An 18,572-nucleotide genomic window follows, 5' to 3' on the forward strand; every position below is an offset into this window, starting at 1 on the left:
GGGGTCAATGTACCACAATGAGAGACATGTGAACTATTAATCTTTAATTTACACTCTCAGTGTACTTGTGTGGATAGTACATTGTAATTTTTTCTGACTTTTTTATACAATTTCTAACTGGTAAAATATTCTTCCTTCTAATATTTCTGTTGAAATGAAATTCATGTGGCTGGACCTGTATGATTTTGTTTATTTGTCTTTGAAATAGAGATAAAAGATATCTATAGAAGACTACATAAAATATCCTTTTACTGTCAAGGGTGATCAGCTCCTCTGAATTATCACTTCTACTGAAATGAGATATGATTGTAAACCTTCTAAGTTAACAAGAAAAAGACAGTATTAAAAGTAAAACACCTATTCAGAGAATAAAAGACTCTGAACCAAGACTCTACTTCTTTCTTAGAGTGTGTTTGTTACATAGGATGTTTCTCTAACTATACAATGATATTCCTTGAACACACTTGGATGCAAATATCAAAGGTTCAAGTCATGTATAAGACAATCTTTATTCAATCTTTTTGAAACAACAGTGAAATGCCAGATTTAATAGGAATGTAGTCATAAGTAGCATAAGGTGAAAGCCTTGAAGGTATTTAACCAGACATACATGGACATGAAGATTAAAATTCACAGTGAAGATGCAAAGAAACATGAACCTGCTCTGCTGCTTAGCAAAAGCGGGCACAATTCCTGAAGTAATGTCATGGATATTCCCTCAGCTATAGTCACAAAAATCTGCTGTTTCAACCTGGGATTGGGAACATCAGTTAACAAAAGTAGTATAGCTATATTTCAGGTTTGGTTTGATTTTTTTTTTCACACAGGCTTTGTCAACTATAATTCTTCTATCACTTGGCAGAAATAAATAAATAAATAAATAAATACAATTTTCAGTCTACAGTAACAGAATTGCATTAAAGTTGTTCTTCTGCAGAGCACTGAAGCCAATGGCTTTCCCCCATTGGCTTATCTTATCTTATGATGTATTCATAGAAACCTGAGATAGAAAAGATAGAGTAGGAAATACACTTAATTTCCCTGAATGCTTGGAGGTTTTCACCATTTCACTTAGGAACTCACTGTAGCTCTCTTTTTAAAGTGTTTTTTTGTGGTGTTTGTTTCTTTTTTTTTTTGTTTTTTTTTTTTTTATTATTCAGTCTAACTTCTTCCTTTATTTATTTTATTTTTTTTTACTCTGAATTCTTCTATATCATCTAACTATTGGCAAATTGAAACAATGCTTTGACTGTAGGGACATCTCTGAAAGTGGCAATTAAAAACAAAAACTCCCTCTGTCTTTCTTCAGTACCCCACTCTAACCCCATATTTATCATGAGTTGTAAGAAAGCACATCTTAGAGGCATTTTTTCACCTCTTTCTGTGTCTGAATGACATGATAATATGATATATTATTACAGTGTATTTGGTATTAAAAGTAATCTTGTCCTTAATTTCCTGTCTTCTTAGGTATACGTTTGAGATGGCATTAAATGTTGACCAAGAGCTCAAAGGACATATTGAGGTGGCAGCAGTGCCCATGTGTATGTCCTCCAGTACACAAAATTTTGGAAAAGCGATGTGCTGGCTTCTGGGTCAGGAAATGGTTATCAAAAAGGAATGAGGGGTTCTCTGCTCATGGAGACTGTATCTCATGTCTGTTTTTAGCTACTAATGCAGATGAGAGATTTTTAAGTGAAATTTCTCTCCAAATACCATAAGATGGATCTTCACTCCAACATAAAGGTATTGAAGGTAATCTCATATCTTTTAACAGATGCTAAGAGAGGTTTAAGTGACGTCAAAGTACACTCTGCTCACCACGAGAAGCTACTGAGGTTCAGGTAGTAAATCAATACGTGATAACTGTTTTCTGTCAAAGCCCCTGTAAACTCCCAATGGCAGAGAGAGACAATAATTTTTATTTTTGCCTGCTCTGGGGATGGTGAACTATATGGTTTCCTTGCTTATGCTCTGTCACTCTCTCATGTTCATCTTAAACTCTTCAACTGCACCCTACTTCCTCTGTGGAGCTCTTGCTCTGGCCAGCTGACTGATGTCAGCATGAGCTTGTCAACTCCTTCATCCCTTTTGGAAGCAGATATATAGGTGTTCTTGAGATACATAAATAAAATGAGTTATAGAAGTCTGTTTCTTACCCAGTGCCATGAATCTCAGCTGCACCCCTGTACCTGTCACCCAGTAAAAGTGCATAGGAACTGCATTGGAATTAGATGGCTTGTGTTCCAAACAGACTGGACCAAACAGCACAGAGAATCTTGTGACATGTGGGAATGGACAGACTAAATGGTTGCTTCTGCCTTACCAAGCCAGCTTCTCATTAACTTGGGTGTGTCTACACTTCACAGAACTCACAGCAGCAGCAGCCACAGTCCTATCTCCTTCAGAGTGGAAGAGAACAAGGATATCTAATAATTCTGTATGTTGATTCTCTTCTACTAAAAAGCAAATGAAGTTTTCGGATTCTTATATGGTGCTCTTTGGCATGATGCTGACTGCATGTAGGTAACAGACTGCAGCTCAAAAATCTTTAAAATGGAATCTAGTGTGATCTTCAAAGTTAGGGGGAGCGAGGGAGGTTGTTTTAACCTACAGAAGGTGACAGCAAAGCCCTCTGAGGATATCTTAATATGAGTTCAGCAGGAAGAAGACTATTTTCTGAAAGAAAGAACATTTTCTTGGCATTCTTGGAACAAAACAAAATACGTGGGGGAAACTGTATCTGCCAAGAGTGATCAAATCACCCTGCTTTCAGAGACAAGTAAACTGTTTCTGACAAAGCTTCAGGAAGAACACACTGGAATTCAGAAGCACCCCAAGCCTGATGGCTAAATTTCCTACCACATCTCTGCCAAGCAGACCTTCACAGTCAAATGAATAATAGAACAGACTAAGAATTTAGAGATGTGATGCACCAAAACAGCGTGAATTCTACTGAAGTTTAAACTCTGAATATGAGCTGCTCTGCTGATCGCTTGAGCGCTACTTGAAACTAGTCCCCTTGTAGTCAGCACACAGAGTCTGATCCATGTGGAGATAGGCAGAGAACAGCTGCACAATCCTAGTTAAAGGTCTGTCCTGTGGGGATCAGACATGGTCAACATAGGAGAGATACCAATAAAAAATTCAAACATCTGCAGATGCAGAATTTCAAAATCATAAGCATAATGCAAAGGTCACTTGCCCATCATGTAATAACATGACTTCATGCCACTAAAACTGAGTAAAGATTTTTAAACAAAGGGTCTTTTTCAGGAGCTTCTCCAGCCTTGCTGTGGCTTTGTTTAAAGTTTCAGATCTTATTAGTACTGTACTGATACAGAATCAAATAGGGTTTCTTATTATTATTACTATTTTATTTTATTTTAAGTTTAATATTTTTGGTTGTACACAGCAGAAATCTTATTATTACTGTTGAATTATTTGTTACATAGAGGTAGGGTTCACCACACCTAACTTCACTAGACTGAGATGATTTAAACCAGTTCTCTACACTCCTATTCTGATTAAGCTCATAAAAGCTATTCACATAGGTGTTTATATTTATTAAGATGAACTACTATTTTGCAATGCCTAGTCAAAAAAACTAGGTAAGTTGCATAAACCACTTGTCTAACTTCAAAAATGGAAGAAATTCAGGTGAGATGTAGACTTTCTGAAGGATATGAAAGCTATGTAATGCAGAGCTGGTGCTGCTTGAGCAATACCTTGCAAGCAATATTAGCTCAACCATGGCACCAAGCTGGTAAATCAGTACCAGGTTTGTCACCTGAGACAACACGATTGTATATTAATGCATTAAATATGCCAGTTTATTGATGGAAAGGTTAGGGGTCTTTAACACACCACTTCACTACGTACTGTAGACATGTACTAAGAGATCAGATCTGTTTTATATAAAAAAATAACTTAATGTAAAATATTTTTGTAGTCTTGCATAAATCCCTAATACTGCAGGCTCAAATCCTATCAAACTCAATGGAAGCTACTAGAGAGAGTATAGGACAGTATTTATTAGAAAAAATGGGGAAGGATAAAATCTGTCTGTGTATGGAAGTGCCATACCTGACAGCAGATAAGAATGACAGCATCACCCCCTTCCTCCCATCACTCCACGCAAATGATGGTTCTACATCAGCAACTCATTTGAAACTGCGTGGTGGGAGCAGCAAAACTTCCTCTGCACATCCTTCATGTATAGGATGGATGAGATATCTCATTTCATACATCATTTAATGTTGGCTGCAGTTATTTCACAAAGACCTATTTTGACTTTGCTAGAAATGTGAAAAAGAGTTTCCAAGTTTGGAAATTTTCTGCAAACAACAAGCTGAACTGCACCTCCAACTGATGTGAGTCATCAGAGACCCTTTGACTTCAACACTGTTGTATATTTATGTTATTTGTCTACTGAGTGTAGTTCTGAAGTCACTAAAGCTATGTTAACTTGGTAGGAGAGAGACTGGGAATAAGACTATTTTTCTACCTGGAACTGAATAGAAGGATATTTTACATTTGTATAATCTTACCAATGGACATTTTCGTTTTTCACACCTTTCTACTGCTTTTGTATGTCTCGGAGAAATCTTGTCTCACCAAATCAGTAGCATGATCCTTCAAAAACTTGGTCTAGATTATGTACTTTGTAGAGTAAGAGACATGACAGTCATATGCAGGAGGTTAAATGTGGTCCAAATACTGATCGGCACCTTTCAGAAGCCATTTAGAAGCATGATATCATTAATAAACAGTTCTTTTTTGTACCCATTGCCAAAATGGACTTCCTTGTGTTTGAGACAAAAAAATCAATATTGAATATGCTCTTCCTTTCAATCTGTTATTCTTTTCATCTGAATCATAGGGAAGAAAAGGCTACAGTTCACACTATATATAAGGGATTAACTCCTTTCATATCCTTGGCAAGGACTAAGGGAAGAAAGCAGTACCTGCTGGTCTGGTCGATCCACTCATGTACTACAGAAATAATTTTCTGGAAAGTGTTTTCATCTCTTCTTTCCCCACTAGATAGCTATATATAAATAATATAGAAGGTATTTGGATTGAAATTGCTGATAATTAAAAAAATTGGGATTTTTTTTTTATTTTACCGTTAAAAATTAATTTCCCATGATGCTTTGCAAGAACTGTATGATATGACTTGCTACATGTCACCAGGTCACTGGTCTTGATACTTGATGTGGCATTTCCAGTTTCTGGTTTCCTGATATAAAGCTTCTAAATTTACTCTAACATCAGAAATTAAGGACAATTTTAAAAAGAACCTGACAGCTTTCCTGTCACCGCCATTCTTCAGGCTAAAGCTGTTTGAGAGGAAGAAAAAAAGTTGTAATTTGTTTTGGAGCAGCACAAAATCCTAGACCAGTTTAATTCTCATGATGAACCTTGTTACATTCTTCCTCCGGTCATTACTTTGAAGAGGAAGCCGCAAAAAATAAAAGGCTGGACAGCCAAGCTCCAAATTTTTTCAAATGTAATTGTGGATGAATTTACAGGCAAGCAATGCTGTGTGAAACAGAAAACAGGGAATGTGTATCAAATCCTCCATCTGCCTGGGCTGGAAATAAGGACATTACGGAGCTCATCTGCAGACGGATGTTGCTATTTAATGTCATTGCCAACAAACCATTCATTAAATTCATAGCTGCACCTGATACCCATTCATGTGTTCCTGCTTACAAGTTCTCTCAAAATAGGCTGTTCTACAACTTTTGCATGCTTTACACACCAGATTACAGCAAACTGCAAGAAATGGAGGATGGATGTTGTGGAGGGGACATTTACTGTGGATTTCTGAGACCATGGTAAATAGTTGATGATATATTTAGCATCTAAAATAGAATGGGTGTCCAATCTTCTAAGTAGCTTTGAACTTCCCATTTCAAACAAATTTTGGCGTTGATTCAGGAACACACAGAAACAAGGAAAGTGGAAAACATATGCTCTGTGTAAACAGACAGCACTCTGATTTCAGGAATCTGAAGGAGGCTGCAGTCCTACCTGCCATATGCAAGGAATTAGGGTACTTATCAGAGAACCGGTACTTCTAGGGGTCTTTACAAAGCTTGGTACTTTAAGCCTAATGACTTAAACAGAACTTTTCTTATTTTGGATGGTTTTATTTGACTTAACACTATTTCTAGAGTAGATATTGAATGAAATTCAAATTGGAAAATTAACTTTTTCGTTTTACAAAATAACTTGTTAAATCCACACTAAGTCCAACTACTAAAACGATAATATGAACAATAACAGGGTGAACACCTCTTAAAAACAAAATCTCATTTCATCTCACTTTTTTGAGTCCTTGGACACACAGAACTAAACAAAGCATTAAAGCTTATTATACATTTTCGTTTTGAAGTATTGAAAAGGAAGTAAGTAATAATACTACTAATGAAAAATGAGAGCAAAGATCAAACAATATAAATCCTGTCTTCCTTATCGTGTTTAAAGATTTCATCTCACTCTTCATTTGTATATAGCCTTTCTGCACATTGACAATAGCCTGAGTATAGTCAACCATAAATGAGAAATCCCTGCCTACAAGATATATAATTTCAGGTATATAAAAATCAGACTTTTTCAGGTCACTGAGCTGATATAATGTTTCAACATATATTGCTTGTGAATGATCCTTGTGTAAAGTCTCATATTGCACCTTGTATAAAATGAGATAGAATTTCCTACGTGAGATGATACTTTCTTAGACGCCTTTCTTTGGTATTTCCACCTGTTTATTGTCTTTCCCTTCCCTCTCTCCACTGAAATTTCTCTGTATTTTTCCACCTGTAGTAATATGTTTAATAAATAAGCAAATTCTCCCAAGTGTATATGAGCTTTTGTTTTTTTCTCCTTCTCTGTAAGGACCATCTTGCTCATCTCCTTAAAGAGCCCATTGCCAGATTAAAAATGTTGCAGAAATTGACTGCCTTAAATAGTGAGCAGCAGCAATCCTCAGTGTTCAACAACTGTGACCTTGTTCCCATGTACTTACTGACCGCTGAGGTGATCAACTCTGTAACTCTTTTCTACACAATTACTGAAGCTCTAGTTGTGGTTGAGCTCCTCAGAGCCTGAAATCACATAGCGAGGTCACATGGTTGTGACATGTTCAGTGCAGATCTTCCAGTGATACTGAAACTTCTTTCATTTAATTTCTGTTCCTCTACCTCAGGGAGACCAGGATCTACAAGACTGGATAGTAAAGAGCTGCCCACAAAGCATTAAAGCTGGTTTAACCTTAAGGCTTGCATTCAGCACACCCAAAGAGCATTTACCTGAGATGCCTAATTTACAAGCCTGTCTGCTCTGGGTTCCTTATCGAAGTTATCACCCTCAACAGCTGCCTGGCTTTCTCCATAGACTAGAGGAGACTGCAGGGTACCTATTCTCAGGTTAAGTGACACAGTTTAATGCCTGAGAAATACCCAAAGGTGCTAGTGACACCACTTATCTCAGATTCTTACATAATCCCCTTTAGGCATCAGGGCTTCCTTGGCTGTTGCTGATTCATATCTCACTAGAAGTGTGTCCTGGTGGGTGGCTGTAGGGACATTTTGTTCTTTGTGCCTTCCTTCCTTCCTCCTCCCCCTCCCCATCACACTTGAATTCTCTGGCAATTCAGCTGCGATATTTCTTCCTAGTGGCATCTACCCAGGGACAGAACATGCTGTACATATTTGCAATGTATTTAATAGAAATCAACATTCACCCATATCATTACAGCAGTTCTGGGAGCAGGCTTTAAACGAAATGCTGAATCCCAAATATACCAACCTGCTTCACCCTGTGTCTTTTGCATTACAAATTCCTTCAGCAGCTGTGAGAAAAAGAGATAAGATAAGATCAGATTCTGTCACTTATATCAGATTTTTCTTGCCCTTCAAATTGGCAATTCCAGTCATAAATAGGTGTGGATTCATATGTGAATATGAATATCTGTGCAAACATATCTAATGCAACTCCCCCTTTCTCCATCAAAGTATTTAAACCACTAGTAAGTTGAGGGCTCACACTCCTAGAATATTCCTTCTCAAAGGCATTGCTTATGTGATAGACAACACTCAGAAAGTTTTATTATATTGTGTTATCCTGTGGCCCTCGTAGATATGATTTCCCTCTTGCTGGTGTAGAGGTATGAGACACAGAAAACTGAAAAGGTGTTCCAGGTCCTTGAAAAAATCATTAGTCAGATTGAAACCAACACTCAGACATAATCACTGTTGCTGGTGTAATTATATCCCCTTAAAGCACTGCTTGGAGGCCTCCAGGAGAAAGCCAGTCGTTATTATGGTAAATGCTGGACACACCTGTAGCACAAATTTCTCCATAAAACACTTAAGACTCTAATTGACAGGAACTAGTCAGAAAAACGAATAGGAAGACATGCTTTGGTCCAGAAGGTAGATAAACACCAAAACCACAATGTAAAGTAAAACTGCTAAAATGTAAAACAAAACTCTGCTAAATATGAGAGAGACAAAATGTGCATGTCAGACTGTGCTTTAAAGATTGTTGAGACTGGTTGGCTCCTGCACCTCTATTTTTGGGGGGCTATTTTCTTTATATGCTGCTCTCTGACACTGAGTCACCAGATTTTAGGTGGAGGTGAGCATGTGGGCACCCACTTAAGGCCACCTGGAAATTTAAATACCTAAATTACCTGAAGGCCCATTTGGCCAGGCTTGCTCAGATCACAGCTCAAACATTCCTGGCATGCTCAGCACAGGAAAGGGCAATGCCTGTGACCTACCAGGGAGCAGCAGGATCTGGTTGCTCCCTTAGGGACATGGGGCTGAGAGCCCAAGGTGGCCCCAGCACACACAGTGCCCTCACCCCTGGGGTGTGTACTGCCAGGTGCTGGTAACAGGGTCCAGAAGAAGTGGTAGACACAGCACATGATGAATGAGGTGTGGGATTCATCCAGTGAGCCTGGTCGGGAGCTAAAGGAGATGGAGCTGGAAACAGGAATGGAGACAAAGCTAACCAGAGGCCCAAGGATACATGCATGATACAGGGACAAAGGCAGGACTGGAAATGAGTTTCAAGGCACACACAGAGAATCTACCCAGGAGACAAGGGTACCTACTGTATAGATCTGGTGTCTGTGCAAGAACCAGTGATAAGGCTGCAGAAGAACAACAATATAGGAAAATCCAAACCCTGGATGACTTAAGTTTAAACAGTATTTCTGGTCTCATGGTGCAGGTAATGGATCCAGGCAAGGTTAGTCAAGACCATTGAGCCCTATTTAGTGTTCATTACTGCATTATTTCTGTGAGGCCAGGAGCCCCGACAACCAAGGCTTCTTTTGTATCGAATGAAGAAATAGTTTCTTAAATAAGCTGAATTACAACCTTCTAGTGATACTAATGCTCCCTAGAAAGTTAATCCGAAATTCCTAAAATACAGAACCTGAGATTTGTGCTGTCTTTTGTATAACAGCTCAGTAGTTCTTCAGCATTCTTCAGCTCAGCATTCTTCAGGAACTGGAATACCTGGAGTCAGAGACCTGTCTTAATTAGAAGGGAGATAAGATCTTTGTATCAGAAGACTACTCTAACCAGTAGTTTCTAGGCTTCTGGGAGATGCTGGCTCTGTATTAAGGCATCTTCTGCATAAATTCAGCTACTGAGATCAGAGCTAAGATGCTGGTAAGTTATGAGGAGCTTGATTTCAACAATATGATGAAAATGCTCTATTTGGAAAGTATGTGTGTTTTGATTGGTGGGTCATGGCAGAGCAGCAGGGAAGCAGGGTTTGGATTTTTCTTGTTCAGGCTGCTTCATTTGAGGTAGAATGGGATGCTTTCACATAGAATAAAGTTGTACCTTTCCAGTACGTCATCATGCCTGCAAATCAGGGGTAACAGGTGTTTTCATTGGAGAGCATGTAGAGTTTTTTGTAGTTCAGTATGTCCTTGGAAGTCTTAGTTTGAGACTAAGACTTAAAAAAAGAAGCATCTCAAAAAGATATATGTCAGGAAGGATATCTGTGTGTGTTTGATTCTTTCACTTTTTCATATCTGACAGGGGAAATTTAAATTTCCTTATATTTTTTGAATCTCACTTTCCTATGTGTTCATATAAAGCAGAACCATACAAAAGTTTGGTTTGTGCTTTTGGTATGCTCTTCTTAGAAAGACAATCAAGGTCTTTTCACACAGTGTTTCGATTAGTGTGGGATTTTGGCACAGACTACACCTCTTCTCTTCTGCTCCTTGGCTTCTACTTTGTATCCTCCTGTGAAAGTGAGCTACAGCTCAGGACATGGATATCCTGGCCTGTAGCCTCCTTCTCCTGCTTCCCCAACTTGGGCTTTAGGTATTCTGTAGCAGACTTATATATCCAAACACCTTTATGGATCTTGACATGGATGTCTTAAATTCCCTGTATACATCAGGGTCCAATGTCTCTTTGGCATAAAAGCATATTCTTTTCTGTAAATTTAAGGCAATTTTCCCTTCATTTCCTACTGTTATTATAGGCAACTGAAGAAAACATGTTTCAAAAGCTAACATTCCCTGTCATTTATTTCAAAAATCCTGTGTTTCAGCCACCTATTAGCCTGAAGAAAAATGTAGGCATTAGTGGCTTTGTTTTTGTTCTAAATTGGTTATTTAATATACAGCTGTATTGTAGCATGTTTATCAGATTTTAGTGACGAATCTGAAATTGTTTCACCTTATACAGAAGGAATTTACTCTTGTTTATGTAAGTTTTACTCCACTATGATTACACTCATGAAAGTGGAATTCTTCTGACTTCCACCTCGACAAATGAGAGGAGGATCAGGCTGGGATATTTGTTGCTATATTTTACTACAATTGCCTTTAAACCTTTGCACTAAGTCTACATTCAGTCCTATTCTCTTTGATTGATTAATATTAAATCACGCGTGCAAACTAAAAATTAGCCATCATATCAGTCTAATACACATGGTAAGGAATTTATGAAACTGCTTTCTACACTGAAAACAATATGTGAGAAATAGTGTCTTATCTCTACTGTTCTAATATGTTAATTCCCTTTTATTGATTTTTTTTCCTAGATTTAACTACATAGTTGGTGCAACTCTTTGTTGGAGGACAAATGGTAGGAGATGAGAGGAAAAAGTGAGAAAAGGAAACAATTTAAATTAAAAAGCATCCCTCTTCCTCCTCTTCACTCCGTAAAAAGTTTTTCACCTCCTTCCTCAGGGAATTAGGCTTAGAGGTGCTGCCTGTTCCCATGAACAGCTCAGACATGCACAAGGCCAATGCCCATGGGAGTAAAACAGGTTGGCCTTTGGCAAACTGCCTGCTGGGAATGGAAACTGGCACAGCTTCATTTCCTGGTGCAGACATGGGTTAAAACTGCTGACAGCACTAAGAGCTGTGATTTCCTTCTACATCTTCACTCACAAGGGTGTGACATGAAGTTTTTGACCCCAGCAACAAAGCTTCCCATGAGACTGCACTGGCAAGAGAAGGAAATCTAGCTAGTAGGATTTAGAGGTAGCCCTGGAATTTGCATCCCACAAGTTATCCTTTTTCTCCCTCTTTCAGAAGCCCTGACCCTTTCATACTATGCCAAATATTGCACCTTGAGGATGATGCAGTTGTGTCCCACAGATCTTTAGACACAGATGACACCAAAAAAACTGCATTGGGTAATTCTGTGTGGAAAAGAATTCAAAAACCATTTAGACGTATTTTTCCAGCTTTTTTTCTTTTTTTCTGTTGCTAATAAACACACTTCCTTAATATAGAACAAGAAATGACAGTATAGATTTTTGTTTGTTTGTCTTTTTGTTTTAAATATGATACTTTTCAAATACAGATATCCATTTTTCCTGTAATTTCAAAATTGAAAATGTAAATTTGACCTGATTTGGGATAATTTTCTGTTTGGATTTCCTTTCCTGGGTTTTTCCAATCAATTTCAATTTCTTAAACTTGTGACTTTTTAAGTAAACACTGGAGAAAAGAATCTGTTAGAAAAGTGAGAAAAAATCTCCAATTACTATTTAGGAATAAGTTTCCAAGTGTTAATCCCAAATATGTGGAGCAGAATATGAAAAGAAGATGAGTGAATGGTAGGACCAAAGAGGGGAATGGTCATATAAAGTAAGGAAAGTATGGAAAGTAAGGAAATAAAAAGTAAGGAAATATAAATAAGGAAATATAAAGTATGGAAATATAAAGTAAGGCATAGAGAAAGTATTTTACCTATCTGTGTGGCATCAGTGACATCAGGTGTAGAATTTCAGGCTGTGAAAGTACAGAGAGGGTTGGTTTTTTCCTTTGGTTTTGGGATTTTTTGTTGTTGTTGCTTGTGTGTTTCTTGGTTTTGGTTTGGTTTTCTTATGAGATTTCTCATTTGGTTGGTTGGTTTTTTTGTGCTGAAAAACGTAGCTGCCTTTTTTTTTTTTTTTTTTTTTTTTTTTGTGGAAGTACACTCTATAAATTCCAAAAGTCTCTTCCAAACATTTCAGCAACTGGACAAGTGTTTGAAAAAATGAGAGAAGAAAATTCATTGAGCTGAGAATTTTGATGGACATCTTGCACATCTTATGCTGCATACCAAGACTAAGGCCAGTTATAAAACCACTGACAAAACAGGGCAAAATTATACGGCTTTGAGAATGTTTGTTCTTGAAATCATAAAAGATGATCAGTTTTGTGACTTTGGGAGAAAACTAAAACATAACAAAGACTGAGATGTAAGCCAGTTTACAAGGTCCCCACTTTCCTTCAGGTTTATCTTCAAAGCACAAAAGCACAGCTGCTCACTAGGCCCGAACTAGCTAAAGCAGCCTTTGGCTGCAAATGGGTGTCTGATGACCCTCGTTACAGCTGCTAATTTGGATCTGCTACCTTGTAGAGTTTATTTGTTTCAGCTACCACCTGGTCTGGCCTCCTGTTTAATGCCCACAGTAAAATCCCACATCAGCACACTTGTACCAGTCTTCGTACCAGTCCCGTCATGGTCTCTTGCAAACAGATGCAAGCTCATTGTAGTCATAGTTTTAGAGATGTACTCTGTTAAACTGCATCAATGGCTTTCAATACCACAAACTCACACTTGCCTGGAAAAATTGGTGTGGCAATGACCTAACTGCTTTGTGACCAAACTTAACCTTGTTATTGCTGGAATTCAGATTTAGCTGAAAAGCTTGAAAAGATGAAGAACCTGCTATTCCTTTCAATACTTTTTTTTCTTGGGCTATTCATCTTAATTCTGATTTTTTGACTGATTTCTCATTTCCATTTGTTTTGATTTCCCTCACGACAACTGCTCCTTGTTATGCCTTTTTTTGCTATGTAGATGACCACTCAAGTGCTTTCTATTTTCTCCCTCCCTATTTTTTAATTATTTTTTAATAATGAAACAGATTGCACTGTGGCTGTTGATTTTATCATAAATTAGACATAAACTTTCTAATGTATTGGCTATCTTTTGGAAATATTTGTGCAGAGCTTCTAGCACAGCAAAACCTGAATTTCAAATGGACCCTCTGTGTTTTATGACAAGTTATTAGTCTCCATTCAGCAGAGCACCTGATGAAGACTTTTATTCATCGGAATGTATACCAGTCTGTGTATCAAATTTTCTCCTTCACCTTATTTCTCCTAATCTTACAATTTCACTGCATTACTTCCATGTGATGGAAGAAACACTTCCATCACAGCCAAGCTATGATAGTTTTTGGTGAATGGACTGCAGATTAACTCAAGCTCAGCTCAATTCAGTGAAATGAAGTCTATTAACTGATGATGGTTCCACTTTCTCACAGATTCAGATCTTATCTCTTTTAAATCATTCATACTTTTCCAGGTGCAAAGTGCATTTGTTATAATTTAATCACTCTCCATCATAGTTTTAGGAAATTAATTTCATGAAGGTATTTTTCACCAGTCAAAGGGTATATTTTTAGAGTATTGTTCTATAAATTTTAATTAAATATGTCCATATTTTTTATATCTCTATACAAGGTGTTGGCTGTGTGAGCACAAAGCGGTTAATGTTTCAGATCAGTGCTGCGGAGGCAGCGTTTTCTGACCTTCAGTTGGTCCTTCTATAACTAGAGATAAACCTGTGAATTTGGCACCTGGGAAAGCTTTCACACAGTAGGGAACAAAGAAAAAATTACAAGGGCCATACTCTCAGCGGATGTAAATTTAGTCCTTTGTATCAGTGGCACCAACTCAATTTACACCAGCTGCAAATTTGGAAGAAATTACTAAATGTTTGCTGAACATCTTTTTAAGATCTGGTCATTGCCTTTTAAAATCTCATGAGACTGATACTTCAGCAGAGGACTGACCCTAAATCATAAGCAGTTATGATTAGAGTCTCAGGAGAGATCTGTGAAGTGAAATAAGTCTGTGAATTAGACTCAGTGCGATTTAAAGTAAATTGACTGATCCAGAATTATACAGGTAAAAATCTCCTTGTGTCAGAAAAACCCACTGTGCTACTGTGCCTGACAGTGTGACTTTAGCATCTGCTGAAACTAGAGGAAACAACCATCGTGAGGGAAAAACAAAGTGTCTTTACTTAGAGTTGAACTTGATGATCTTTGTGGGTTCCTTCCAACTCAGAATCCTTTTCTAGAAATGATGGGTTGCTTCTCTGCTTGGCTGTACAACCTAAGACACCAAAGAGATGGCGGTGAGGGCTTAGATCTCTCTGAAAACTCAGGTTTTTTAAAAGAACTGCTTTTTCCACACTTAAGGAATAAAAAGCATTTGTCACTGTAGCTCTTCTCCTCCACCCACCCAGATATTTTGCAGGTAACAAGTGAGGAAAGAGTTCAGATGTATGTATGGGGGTATCATTTTTTCAAGACGAGTTCCATGAGCAGCATTTAAGTAGGATCAGGCTTCTGGCAAACTACAGAGTAAAAATCAAAGCAGAATATGGAAATGTTTTTAAGTTGATCTTTCAAGTTATTCTCTTAGGTTTGTCAGACCAACGATTATGAAAGACTAGGAAAAAAGGATGAAGGAAAATGTTCAAGATGATGCTGTAGGGAAGTATAGCTGTGGTGTTGAGAGAAAACTTTTGAGTCACTGAACTGCAGAAGCAATTGAAATCTTTGATTCAGCTATTATTCCATATACAGGCTGCTGCTTGTGGTTTCAGACTAATAAAATAAAACTCACTGTGTTATAGCTTTATTTTTTGATTGTAGAAGTTTTATCTGGAAGGGTAATTTATACCTTTTTCTTTCTTTTTGTTTTTGTTTTTTTTTCAGTGGGTTATGCATTGTTTGGAGTGGAAGGACATAAAATAAAAGCCACACTCAGATAAATGTTCTCTTTTTAAAGCCAGAACATGGAACAGTAATATTTAAGATAACACTGGGAGTGTTTGGAATGATACAGTTGTCTGGTTATGTAGGCAAGTTTGTTTTCAATACTGCTTATCCTTCTGCAATTAGGTAGGCATATCTTTCTAAACCATTTTAATGAAATTTTATAGTGAACTTAGTCGTTGTAGCAGCAATGTAATGAATTCTGAAAGGTTAGTCTGAATAAACATACAGATTTAATGAACTTGCATACTCATCCAGACTCTGAGCTCTAGGAGAATCTATGCATCCTTGACTGAAACATAAACGTTTGGTAGCAAATCTATTTTTAAAACCAGAGTTCGGCATTTGGGGGCGAGGTGCTAGTTCTGTACAGATTTCTTCTTCAATTTTTGACTGTCTCTATGTGCTTCAGTTCCTTTCCTGTTAATTAGTTGTAACAGTTATATTTTAAGTTACTCATTTTCCACCATAAAACAAACATAATTTAGTAGTGCACTACATGTAACCTTGGCCCTCTCCTCCTCTTCCCTCTGTTTAACATTACCTTTTCTCCCTTTTTTGTTTTTCAATCACTTTCAAGCAGAGGATATCTTGTACCACATATCTGTGCAGTGCCTAATGGAATTGCCTCTGAGTTCAGCTGAAGTTTCTGTAATAAATGTGTAATTAAAATTCACGATTGTGTCCTCTCAGATGTATGGCATGCAGACCTCATTTCCTTTTGCTTCCAAAGTGGACTGACAAGGAGCAAAAAATATATTGCTCCAGCCTATTTGTCTCTTCTTTATGTCACCCAAACCTTCACATGAGCACTGGAACAAATGGAACTCCAGTTTCCCATGATTTCCTGTGTGTCGTTGCACTGACCAACTCTTTGTGACGTTCAAACTTTTTGTTTTGCTGCCAAATAAAGGTTGAGCTCCCAGGCTCTTCCCAATGGTATATTCTGAATGCCTTTTCCATAATATTTCTACAAGATAGTATAATTGCTGTCTGTTTCTCTTTAATAAATCTGATTTCATTTGGACAGTAAATTCCAAGAATATTTTGAGGGGAGATGACAATCACAAAGAAGATGCACAGTGAGATCCTATATATTATTTTCAGAGTGTTGTGTTCATAACCATATAGCCACTAGTTGTAAACTGACCTTTCAAAGACCAGATGCACATATTTTTTATTGCCAGTTTTCTCTCACAGTTCACTGTTTGTAGATTGGAGTGGAGATTCTGAAGATATTTTGGCATTTTCCTTTTAAACTGATTTTCTGAAGCCATGCATCTATTTTGATCCACAGCTACATCTGAGTGCCCAAACTGGCAAAATTCCAATTACTTTTCTTTTATTTTTGCAATTTCTTAAAACACATATTTATATACTTAAAGCCCTGAAAGGAAACAAAGTGTAAAAAAGTGTCAGAATTTCTCTGCTGCCTTCTTGCTGTCTGTAACTAGGCCATGCTTTTGTTGGCTGATAGAAAAGACTGTTGGCCTTCTGTTAGATGTGGGATCATAGTAATTTATCATTTTTAGTGCTAATTTCAGATTGCATCCTGTGATTCTCAGTTAGCTCAGAATCTGCATCAATGCTTTTATTATTCTCACTGCAGAGCATTTCTGCTACCTTAAGGGCCCCTGTAAGAGCTCAATAGTTCTTTGCAGAAAAATTGCAGCTGAAATAGGCAGAGGCAATAGCCAGGCAGTCTAAGCCATGCTGTGCCAAATGCATCACACCTTAGAAACTGCACAATCCTTGGTCAGTCCCGAAATCGAGTAGAAAAACAAATACAGAATAGAAAACTATAAACTCAGGTAATAAAACCAGTTGGATTTACAGGACTATGTTTGACCCCATTCTAACCCCTAAACTAACAGATGGTGGAAAAAGAGGAAAATGTCCTCTAAACTACATACACAGGTTAACAAATGGGAAATAATACAGGAAGAGGTGGAGGTGGAAGATAATAACACTGGTTGCTTCTTCACACTGAGGATGAATTCTACCGTGCTCTGTAATTTTTAGCCAACATGTAGTTTCTTCCTGCTTGTCTAGATGGCCTGTCAGATAGTGATTCAAAATGCTATGGACACAGTAATTAATGGGTCTTTCTGATCCTTTGATTAATTATAGAGTAAAACTTATCCATTAGTGCTGAGCCTGTGACTTGTTATTCTTCATTTTACGCTCCTGAGAAAATGCTGAGGAAATGTTACCACTTTTTCATGGCCTTTTGTTAACTTTTCTGTATCAAGACTTAGTGGTGGACAATTGCATCATCTTGAAAAAGCTTTCTGGATCTAAGGGTTATCCATTAGAACTATTCCTAAGAAATCATTTAGTAGAAGTCTGCAGGTCTGGCTAGAGAAGTAGGCACTAAATTTCAAAAACTGGAATTTAAGACTTGTCAGCTGTATGAGATAGGATTCAGCTCTAAATCATCTGGCCATTAAATCACTCGTATGAACAGAGGGCCTCCAGACTAATAGTAGACACTGAAACCAGGCCTACATAATTCAAATGGATACAAAGGAAAAAAGTCCTCTAAGGATATGTAAGTAGAAATGATAGTGAATTAAAAAGAAAATAACACAAATATTTTATGGGATAAACATTCCGCAAAATACTTACCTGTTTACTTTATTTGTAGTCTTAATTAGACCCCATTAAAATGGTGTTTCAGACCGTAAGAAAGTAAATTAAAATTATTACTTTGGCTAATTGATATTTAGGCTACTTTTTGTTTAGTTAACAGAGTGTGGAGACAAAGAAGAATGCCCTGAACCTTGTAGAGATATCTTCAGGATCCTGATAGATCTCTTTGGCCAAATTTGCAGTGCATTACACTGTGAGATCGTCTCAAGGATGAAGGACCACCGCCTCCCTAAGATCCTGCTCTATGGTGAACTTGCCACTGGCTGCCGCATGAAAGGAGACCCGAAGAAAAGATACAAGGACTCCCTGAAACAACATCTCAGCCTTGGCCATATTGATCACCATAACTGGTCTACTCTGGCCTCAAATCGGGAGGCCTGGAGACACACCATCTATAACGCAGCTGTCTCCTTCAAGAACACACGCAGGATCACTCTCGAGGAAAAAAGAACCATGTCTTGCAGAATACACCATTTCTGCTGTGCCTTTTGCAGTCGGATATGTCTGTCACGTATTGGCCTCGTAAGCCACCAGCGTGCCTGTAGCAAATGTGGATAGTGCCTTCCCAAATCTTCGTT

This window comes from Corapipo altera, unplaced genomic scaffold (assembly GCF_003945725.1).
Source record: "Corapipo altera isolate COAL_440 unplaced genomic scaffold, ASM394572v1 51, whole genome shotgun sequence".
NCBI lineage: Eukaryota > Metazoa > Chordata > Aves > Passeriformes > Pipridae > Corapipo > Corapipo altera.